This window comes from Anolis carolinensis, chromosome 2, assembly GCF_035594765.1.
Source record: "Anolis carolinensis isolate JA03-04 chromosome 2, rAnoCar3.1.pri, whole genome shotgun sequence".
Lineage (NCBI taxonomy): Eukaryota > Metazoa > Chordata > Lepidosauria > Squamata > Dactyloidae > Anolis > Anolis carolinensis.
In genome coordinates this window covers 119,019,010-119,030,642 of record NC_085842.1, presented here as the reverse complement: position 1 = coordinate 119,030,642, position 11,633 = coordinate 119,019,010, and positions in this window count along the sequence as shown.

Here is an 11,633-nt window from a genome sequence, read left to right as displayed (position 1 = left end):
AATCAAAACCAGGTTGGGTATCCTTTATCTAAAATGCCTGTGACAAGAAGAGTTTTAGATTTGGGATTTTTTCAGATTTTCGAATATTTACATATACATAATGAGTTATCTTGCAAATGGGACCCAAGCCTACATATGACATTAATTTAGGTTTCATAGGGTGAGTCTACACTGGCTGGTAGGGGCCAGTCCAGAGCAGAAATGCTCCAAATTGGCCCTGGGGATGGTCCCCTGCCTCTCACCAAACCCACTGCAGTGGTGGGATGGCATCCACAGAGTCAAACCAAGGTGAGACTGCACTGCCCCAGCATCATTTTACCCTTTGTGTCACCAATGTTTCTCCCAGCCAGCCACAGACCTCCAAGCAAGTCCCTGGCCACTGCAGGCACTCTGTTGTGACATCAACCAGGAAAGAGGGGAAGATCCACTCCTCCTTCTTTGTCATGCAAGCACCTCTGTTGATGTGACTACATGGTGTCTACAACAACCAGAAGGTTGCATGCAGATCTACCGCCAGGTGGGATCAGTGATAGCAGTGACATGGACAAAATCCAGCACACAGAATAGGTGATACTGGTGATGTTTCGTGGGAAGTTTACATTCACAGAAAAATAGAAAGAAGAAGCACTAATATTGTGGAAGACCTTCAAAATAGCAATGTGAATGTTTGAGAGACGAAAAGACAACATGAACTGATGTATTCTGTCTATGATCTGCTTTAGAGGGCATTATTCTGGTTTAGAATTTAGGTATGTTTAAATAATTTGACACAAGACAGTTAACAAACAAAGATGTTAACTAAAATGTTCATTAACAATTCCATACATCTTCATCTGAGACTAAATACACATGGTTTCAATTTTTTAAAAATTAGTTTATAACTTTTTAACGTGTTTTTTTTTCTACTTGATAAATTGAGTTTCTTTGGGTCTCCTAAATTGTTTTAATGATTAATACTCTTTTAAATCAATTTTAGATCAATATTATTGTACACCACCCTGAGATCTCAAGATACAGGGCAATATATCTATCAATTCATTTATTTATCTTTCTATCTGTCTATCTGTTTATAAATAAAAATGATTCAAAAGGGAAAATATTCATAATGTTGATGACTATTAATTGGGATGTGGAGGAGAAAGTGAAAAAGATATATGTATGGCTTTGGACTAAAATGTGTAGCAAATAGGTATAATGATATTATAGCTATGAGATCATTAGATAAAATACCCACCTCTCTGCATTCCTCCCTGATCTCTATCCAAGAAGACTAACAATTTCTCCAGTTTTATGTTTTTCAATAGATGCTAGATAAGTCTTTGAAAAGCTTGTAAAGATAAAAAAAACTTTGATGAGATGTTAAACACACAAGTCACAGGTTCTTCGAAATGAATGAATGGTAATTTTACAGAGTGTGTCTGGGAAGAATGCAAAAATAAACTATCTGCTGCCAAAAAAAATTAATGACAGACAAAAAACAAGAATTTGGATTGAAACCCTGAAGCAACTGTTACTTATGAAAGGTACAAGTAAAGCTTCAACACTCCAATAATCAATGCAGGGAAATAAAAGATGACAACCAAAAGCAAAAACAAGATATCTCTTACACAAGATCTGAGAAATTAAAGGAAAATATAAAACAAGCTCAAAAACCAGCAGGAAAAAAAATGACATGACCCAGGATAAAAAAAACAATCTGATGTAAACAATACACTGAAGAAATATATCAAAAAGATTAATGAATGCACATTCACTCAAGAAAAGCATTATAACATTTTAACATGAACAGGAGCCCCTGATAACGCAGCGTATTAAAGCACTGACCTGCAGAACCTGTGGACCAAAAGGTCCCAGGTTCAAATCCCGGGAGTGGAATGAGCGCCCGCTGTTAGCCCCAGCTCCTGCCAACCTAGCAGTTTGAAAACATGCCAATGTGAGTCGATCAATAGGTACCGCTCTGGTGGGAAAGTAACGGCACTCCATGCAGTCATGCCGGCCACATGACCTTGGAGGTGTCTACGGACAACGCTAGCTCTTCAGCTTAGAAATGGAGATGAGCACCAATCCCCAGAGTCAGACATGACTGGACTTAACGTCAGGGGGAAACCTTTACCTACAATTTTAAAAACCAAGTGGAAGCTGCACTCCGAGGACCTGGGAGAGAGTAACCAAGTACAGATGGTATAACAATAGAGCTGTTTCTAACTACAGAGTCAGAATCTACTTTAGTTCTAACTAAAATCTGTCAATAAATAAGGAAAATAAAGAATGCACATATTGGAAATATTCAATATACATTTCAGTTTCCTAGAAAGGGGAACGTAAGAGATTGCAGTAACAACAGGACCATTGCATTGATTTCCTTTCAATAAAGACTGTTACCTTTCCACCTAAAGCCAAGGAAGCTATCCTGGTCCAAAACCATTGTCTGTTGTTACTAATAGACTGGATGAGGGTAAACAAATTGAAACTTAATCCAGAGGTGCTCCTAGTCAGTTGGAAGGCAGATCAGGGAATAGGAATAATGGGTGTGGTTACAATCCCCTGAAGACACAGGTCCACAGTTTGGGGGTTCTCTTTGACTCAGCTTTGAACCTAGAGGCCCAGGTTTCTGCAGTGGCCAGGAGTGCCTTTGCACATTTAAAACTTATGTGCCAACTGAGTCCATTCCTTTAGATGCCAGATCTGGCCATGATGGTCCATGCCTTAGTTACATCCCATGTTCCGTCCCCCAGGACGATGGTTTGCCTTACCTATTGGTCGTTTGTTTGTTTTCCCTCCTTTGCATTTTGTTTCAGCCTCTGGCTGCAAAAGCCCAGGAAAAGTGGCTTGGAGTCTGCAAGAGCTGGCTGCAGTTTTCTTTGCAATGATTGGTCAAAGAGTACAACATCTTAGGACCGCCCTTTTTTACCAGGGTCTAGTCTCCATTTTGGAGCCTCATTTTGGCTATAGTCTTCCAACGTGCTGCAGCTGTGCAAAGCTAGCTGGGACAAATCATCCTCAAAACCAGGCCAATCTAAGCCTATCCAAATTAGATAAGTATTGAATTATACTGATCTGGAATAGGAAATCTAGTTAGAGGAGCAGGGTTATTCCGTCGCTTCTAGAACTAATCTTTGCTGTAAAGATAGGGAAGGAAAGAGTTTCTCCTTCTAATATAGACAGCGTGATTAGGGTATAGTGGTTTTATAATCACCTTTGCCTTCTGGAACCAGGGATAATTCCGCAACTAAAACCTATAGAAATTTGTTTCATTTTCTGTAACTTTAAGATCTGTGCCAGGTTTACAACCTTGTATGAATAAACATCCTTTTTTGAAGTTTTCCAGACTCAGTCGTTCAATATCTTTAGGACAGCTTATAGGGATTTGCAGTTCGCCCGGATAAAGGACGGCACGTTTCAGCTTTATAGTTTTTTTATTGTCTGGCGGACGGCACAGTTTTGAGGACGATCAGCGGTTTTTCCGCTTGAGCTAGCCTGCACGGCCATAGAGACTTTGCTTTTGTTGGTCTGTTGCAGTGAAGCTTGCTGCCAGGCCGATAGGCAAGTGAGAGAGTGGGGCTCCATTCCTTCAGCCTCTGCAGTATCCTGCTCTTCAGCTCGCGTGTGTGCGAGTAGCCCCGCGGCTGCTTCTGCAATTGCACAGCTGTGCAAAACCCAGCAATCTACCCTGAGCTCCTTCGGCGGCAGGCATCGAGCCGCGGAGCTCCAGCAGTAGTTCTTGGGCTCACACGGAGGTGGTGAGTCCAGAAGCACCAGGCCGGGACCCAGGTAAGCCTGGCAACTCCGAAAGAAAGTTCTGGCTGAGTCTTCACAGTGGCTAGGATCTCGGCCGGGACAGTCGCCTGGCGGTGGTGACCTGCCTCATCGTCCAGCAGTGGTGACCTGCCTCATCATCCTGCGGTGGTGACCTGCCTCATCGACCTGCGGTGGTGACCTGTTTCATCGACCTGCGGCGGTGACCTGTCTCATCGTCCTGCGGTGGTGACCTCCCTTCACAGCGGGGAGGAGGTGTCTCTTCTCTCCTCCTTTCCAAAGCCAGCCTCGGTGCTCCTTCGGCGGCAGGCCTCGAGCCGCAGAGCACAAGGTGCTTGAAAATTTGGCGAAGTCGCCATTTTGGCAGTTTACGTCACTCGGGCAAGGGAGGTAACAAGTGGCAAGTTGCTGTCAGTTGGCATTTTGCAGCTTGCCCACCAAAGTCTGGCGCCAAAGGTCACAATCTTTGTAAAGTATAGTTACTTAGTGATATATATTGCTATGGTTAAGTGCTGTGCATTGTATTATATATTGCATTTGCTTTTATTGTAAATTTACTTGCAGGTATATTGCATTTGCCTTTGTTGTAAATTTACTTGCTATTAAGAATATATAATGTCTATGCAATTTCAAGATGATACAAATGGTATATCTCCTTCTGAGGCTGAAATTAGGAATGAAAGGCCCCAAAGGATAAAGCACCCTTCAGCCAAGATGCTAGCCCATCTAATAGATGAAAAGGAGCTCCTCCATGTGAGGTTAGGTTTGGCATGGGAGCGCATTGTAACATTAATGGGCAGAATAGAGAGCTTGGGTATTACAAGGGTGCCATCCATATTACAGACAGACCTTGAAGAGACCTTCGGTCTTTGGAGGGGTTTGGTGTCTAAGATAGTCCAGGTCCTCGAGCGCATTAACGCCAAGGATTCAGAGTTAGAAATAGTGAGTGTTTTAGCTGACACTAATGAGAAAGAAAATAGGGTGAGGGCAATCCTAGCTTCCTTATGCAGCCATGAGACCAATCTTTTAAAATCACCTGCTGTGGCACTTAGTCTTAAGTCCAACCGCTCTAGCCAGGTATCTAAACTAAGGGAGCGTGCATCGTCTAAACACAGCCACTCTAGCAAGTCTTCTGCTGCTGGGAGTGCCATCTCTTCCCTAGCTGCCTTGCACATTAAGGAGGCTGCACGTCTGGAGCTGCAGAGTAAAGTGGCGGGGGCGGAGGCTGATGCTAAGGCAGCTGATCTCACCCTTCCCTTTAAAGAAGAAGAGCAACGACTGCAAATAGAACAGGCCCATAGACAAAGCGAAATGCAAATAGAACAGGCCCATAGACAAAGTGAAATGCAAATAGAACAGGCCCATAGACAAAGCGAAATGCAAATAGAACAGGCTCGTATAGAGATGCTTAGAATAAAGATGGATGCCGCAGCCAAAAGGGTAAGGGCTGAGACTTTGGCCAAAGCCCTAATTGAGCCACTCACAGAAGAAAATGTAAGCCAGTTACCAATACAGGATCCTTCTGCCAAAGTGTTTGCGCACCTTGGCAGCATGAACAGCCAGTTTTCGGATGAGGAACAGGAAGACTTTTCTCCTTACCCAGAGCAGGGCCCCAAAGTCACTTTTGAGTTTCCTGCAGAGCAGAGCGTCATAGCGGGGAGCTCACCCTTGCTCGAGCTACCTGTGCCTCCTGCTAAAACCCTAGGTCAGTCAATCAGGGCCTCAAGGCCGAGTGCTAGTTGGCCCCTACAGACAGCTGCACAGGGAGCCATCGATTCGTCAGTGGTCGATGTCATCCCTCCAAGAGGCCAAAGGTTGACGCAAGGTGCACGGTGGGAGTCCACTCCACAACAGCAAACTCCTCAATTGTTCCCTTCGACGCCAGAGTCCCAGCTTGTCTCCATCATCAGAAGCCCCAGAAGAGATCTTAAGGACAAGGGTGTCGAAAAGTTTTCGGACAAGCCTGAGGAATTTCTTCTCTGGAAGGCCACCTTCCAGAGAGCAATCAGAGACTTAAAGTTATTGCCTGAGGAAGAACTGACTCTTCTGGCTGCATGGTTGGGCCCAGCCTCATCCTCACAAGTTAAGAAGATCTACGCAGCCCACGTAGCCGATCCCGACAAAGCCCTGGAAAAGGCCTGGGCCAGGTTGCAGCAGAGGTATGGGGCCAGCACAGAGATTGAAGCATCTCTTATGGACAAGCTCCAAAGGTTCCCAGCTTTAAAACTCAAAGACTTCAAACTCTTGTGGGACCTCAGCGATCTCCTTACGGAATTAGAGTCGGCCAAGGAGAATCCAGAACTGCCCGGTTTGAGGTGCCTCGATCAGCACCTGTCCCAGAGGCAGATCTTGACCAAGCTGCCCTTCACTTTGCAAGAACGCTGGGGACAGGAGGTCTTCAACTACAAGGAGGCCCACTCCCAGGCATACCCTCCATTTTCTCATTTGGTCCAGTTCATCACCAGGGCGGCCAGAGAAAGGAATGATCCGCAGACGGGCCTCCCCACCTTATACCAAGGGACCCAGCCAGAGAAGGCACCTAAAGTGGAGAAAAAACCATCCAGAGAGGCCAAAAGACCGGTTAGTGTTAAGGCTGTTGAAACTCAGCACAGGGCCAACGAATCCAAGTCAGAGGTGAAGGAGGTGCTCTGCCCCATTCACCAAAAGCCTCACAGTTTGGCCAACTGCCGGGAATTTGGCAAGAAGCCTTATAAAGAAAGACAACAGATTGTTCAGAAGCTGGGCATATGTTTTAGGTGCTGTGGAGCAACTCTTCACTTTGCATCCAACTGCAAAGAGGACGTCAAATGCGCAAGGTGTAACAGCCTTAAGCATTGCACCGCGATGCACAACTCTGACGCTGTCTCCCACGCCAAAGGGGACACGTTTTCCAAAAAAGGGTCATCTACTGAAGCCACCAACACGCAGGCCGCGTCACGGATGCAGGAGGATGCTCCATCGGTCGCCTGCACTAAACTATGCTCTGACGCGCACCAGCTTAGAGTCTGCCATCCCATCTGCCTAGCAGATGTATATCCAGCCAGAAGACCTTGGCTTAAAAAGAGACTTTACGTGGCTTTGGATTCACAAAGCGACGCCTCCCTGGCGACTCCAGAGTTTTTCCAACTGTTTGACATAAAAACCCAGACGGTCGACTACACCATGTCCACCTGTGTAGGAAAGAAGAAGTTGCAGGGTCGCATAGCATCCGGCTTTGTTGTCCCCTCTTGTGACCAGAAGAGACTGTTCGAGTTACCAGACCTCATTGAGTGTTCCTCTATTCCCCGGAACAAAAGGCAGATTGTCACCAGAGAAGTCGTGGAAGCCCATCCTCACTTGCGAAGGCTGAAGAACGCCTTACCTGCTTTCCGTCCAGATGTGGACATTGCCCTTCTGCTTGGTGCGGACTGTCCGAACTTGTTCTATGTGAACGACCAAGTTAAGGGACCTCCAGGGGCGCCCATTGCTCAGCTGCTACCACTAGGCTGGACAGTTACAGGCCCAGTGTGCATAAATAGGATGCACCCTCCATCGTCGGTGGGCACTCGTCAAGCGCACGTGCTTCAAGGCAGTCGCCCCACACTAATGCATAGCTGTTTGAGTCATATCTCGGTCTATTGTCAGGGGATAACACCAGAGTATTCTTCCATCTTTGAAGTCTCCGAAAGGGATGAAACTACAGCGCTTTCCAAAGATGAACAGAGGTTTTTAGAGATCATGAACTCTCAAGTTTCCCGGAGTCCAGAGGGAAATTGGATGGCCCCTCTGCCTTTTAAAGCAGAAAAACCCACTTTGCCAAACAACAGGCATGTGGCAGAAAATAGACTCTGGTCACTGAAGAAGAAGATGCAGAAAGACCCCAAGGTAAAAGTTCCATCAGCCTTTTCTCCCACCGAAAATACAGAATTGCCCGAGTCCGTTCCAGAGGTGAAAGTTTGCAAGATGACCACAGAAATCAAGATGGGCCAAAGATCTTGCCTGGAACCACACCGTTTTGAACGTTTTTCGGAGTGGCACAGTCTTCTTAGAGCAGTTGCTAGGCTTATACATCGTTTAGCTTGCAAAGATAGTGAGCCTTTACAGGTCCAGGATATGATAAAGGCTAAGAGCGTCATATTCAAGTCAGTGCAGAGATCTGTTTTCAAGCAGGAAATAGCTAGGCTAGAGCAAGGGCTCAACATCCCTAATCAAAGTCTTCTAAATGAGTTAAACCCATTTCTAGACAAGGAGGGTATTTTGAGAGTTGGAGGAAGGTTAGCCAAGGCTAAACTCAAGGTGTGCATAAAAAACCCCATCATCATACCCCCTAATAGTCACACTGCATTGCTGCTCGTTCGGCATCACCATGAAAGGATCCATCATCAGGGTAGAACTCTAACTGAGGCAGCCCTTAGAAATGAAGGTCTGTGGGTAGTTAATGCCAAAAGGTTGGTCAACAGTTGTATTTTCAAATTTGTTAAATGCAGGTGCCTTAGGCGAAACTGTCAAAGTCAGTTAATGGCAGAACTACCTCAGGATAGGACTTTGACAGACCCACCCTTTTCCCATGTGGGAATCAATGTGTTTGGTCCTTGGGAAATTGTTACAAGAAAAACCAGTGGTGTTGTAAATAACAAAAGATGTGTGGTTTTGTTTACTTGTTTGTCAGTACGAGCTGTCCATATTGAGGATGTAGAGGGAATGGACACTTCATCATTCGTAAATGCCTTGAAAAGGTTCATAGCCCTCAGAGGGCCAATTAAGTCAATTTGGTCGGACTGTGGCACCAATTTTGCATGTGCAGACCTTAGCCAACCACTTCTGGAAAAGGTGGAAAGCTGAGTACTTAAGCCAGCTTCAAGCTAGAAGAATCTGGCAAAGCCCACAGGACAACATTGAGGTTAACAACGTTGTGTTGTTAAAGGACAAAGACTTGCCCCGCCATGCGTGGCCCATGGGCATTGTATTAAAGACCTTTCCTTGCCCGGACGGTAAGGTCAGGAAAGTTCAATTAAAGACTTGCAACAGAGACAAAGTGTCCATTTTGGACAGACCAATTAGTGACCTCGTGTTGCTTATTGGAGATGTTTAAAGTTCTAGTGTTTGTATTGTCATATGTGCAAATGTGTTTGTATTTTGGGGTGGTAAATTCCCGCATCCTGGGAATTTAAGCGGGGAGTGTTCCGTCCCCCAGGACGATGGTTTGCCTTACCTATTGGTCGTTTGTTTGTTTTCCCTCCTTTGCATTTTGTTTCAACCTCTGGCTGCAAAAGCCCAGGAAAAGTGGCTTGGAGTCTGCAAGAGCTGGCTGCAGTTTTCTTTGCAATGATTGGTCAAAGAGTACAACATCTTAGGACCGCCCTTTTTTACCAGGGTCTAGTCTCCATTTTGGAGCCTCATTTTGGCTATAGTCTTCCAACGTGCTGCAGCTGTGCAAAGCTAGCTGGGACAAATCATCCTCAAAACCAGGCCAATCTAAGCCTATCCAAATTAGATAAGTATTGAATTATACTGATCTGGAATAGGAAATCTAGTTAGAGGAGCAGGGTTATTCCGTCGCTTCTAGAACTAATCTTTGCTGTAAAGATAGGGAAGGAAAGAGTTTCTCCTTCTAATATAGACAGCGTGATTAGGGTATAGTGGTTTTATAATCACCTTTGCCTTCTGGAACCAGGGATAATTCCGCAACTAAAACCTATAGAAATTTGTTTCATTTTCTGTAACTTTAAGATCTGTGCCAGGTTTACAACCTTGTATGAATAAACATCCTTTTTTGAAGTTTTCCAGACTCAGTCGTTCAATATCTTTAGGACAGCTTATAGGGATTTGCAGTTCGCCCGGATAAAGGACGGCACGTTTCAGCTTTATAGTTTTTTTATTGTCTGGCGGACGGCACATCCCATCTGGATTACTGTAAAGCGCTCTACATGAGGCTGCTTTTGAAGAGTGCTCGAAAAGTTCAGCTCATCCAAAGAGCTGCAGCCAGGTTGCTCACTGGGGCTGGCTACAGAGAGCGAAAAACGTCCTTTTTGACATATAGGGCTACTCCGCCTCTTCTCCACTTTGTTCTGTTTCTGTGAAAGAGGTTATAGCCTTCAATTGCTACATTCCAGTGATGGGAGTCAACCCACCACGTTTCAGTGATGCCTATGACATCGTAAGTGTGGTGTTGTGCTAAAAGTTGGAGTTCGTCTTGTTTATTCCCCATGCTCTGTGCATTAGTGTAAAGACATGTAAGCTCCTGGGATCTTCCCCTGAGCTGTTCCTTTGGGATTATTGTGTTCTTGGTAATCCACAGCTCAGATCCACAGCTCTTTCTCTAGGCAGCAAGGACTAAATGTTTTACAGATTTAATTTTCAACAATGTTGTTACTCTAAGTTCATTTTATACAGTTCTATCTTTGTTTGTAGTCAATTTGTTAGTAGCCAATGTTTTTGTAGTCAATGTTTTCAATACATTGTGATTTTTTGGTGCTAAATTCATAAATACAGTAATTACTACATAACGTTACCATGTATTGAACTGCTTTTTCTGTTGATTTGTTGTAAAATATGTTTTGGTGCTTAATTTGTAAAATCATAACATGATTTGATGTTTTCCTTAATTCCTCCTTATTATCCAACATTTTCACTTATCTAGCATTCTGCTGGCCCATTTATGTTGGATAAGTGAGACTCTACTGTATTTCAATAATATAAATGAAAGGTTTTCATGAGATATGTGGTGTCCTCATACATTTTATTACAATTTAAATACTGTATATGTCCTTTTCTATATATATAAAAGAGTGATGGCATCAGGGCAGCAGACAAAACAACAAAACTACAGGCCCCCCAACCTCGAAATTTGACAACACAACCCATCATTCACGGCTCTAGGTTGATACAACAAAAAGAAAAGAAAAAATAAAGTCCTAATTACAGGGAAAGGAATAATAGGTTTTATCCAATTGCTGCCAGTTAGAAGGCTAAGCTCCGCCCACTTGGTCATCTAGCAACCGACTCAGCCCAGGGGACAGGCAGAGTTAGGCTTCACTTAGGCCTCTTCCACAGATTATCTAATTTACACTGGATTATATGGCAGTGTAGACTCAAGGCCCTTCCACACAGCTATATAACCCATTTAGAATCTTATATTGTCTGCTTTGAACTGGATTATCTTGACTCCACACTGCCATATAATCCACTTCAGTGTGCATACTAAACATAAAGACAACCATACAACAGACATTCAATACCACCACTACCTCAACAATTTCTCACCAACACCACCAGACAACGCCACAGCAACGCGTGGCCGGGCACAGCTAGTCTCTTATAAGGGGTTAGTTTAACCTCCAATTTGCTAGTAAAACTGAATTACTGTTTTGCAAAATGATATATGTCCAAAAAGCATTTCACCAGTATGAAATGTTTGGAAAGCTCTGCAATATATCCTGTCTTGGGTGGGTATGGGATGCCATCTGATGTTCCAACAATGGCAGCAAAATGTCTTGAGTTGGCCTTTTTTGGACCAGATAGTCCTTCAAAATCAGGTGGAGAATTGTCCTCTTCACAGTAGAACATAATGTCAGCCTTGCTGTAAAAGTAGCCATGTGGACTCTTTGTTGCATTATTTTACAACCACTGCCAATGAGTCAGTTTTTGTTAACTATGCCCCCCACTCTGTTCCTCAGACTTCCTTATGTGACTTTTAAATGAGGAAAAGGGAAGAAACACTTCCTTATAACTCAGGTTTTTACATTATACATTCTACTGTTACAAACTGGAAGATCCAGTATCAACTGGTTGAAGCAACCTCACACAGTGACATCTACCCACTTTTTGCAGCAGAGTGATTTTCCAAAGGAAGGAAGCTATGGAGGCAATACAGTTATGAAAATTTATTCAACGAAAGG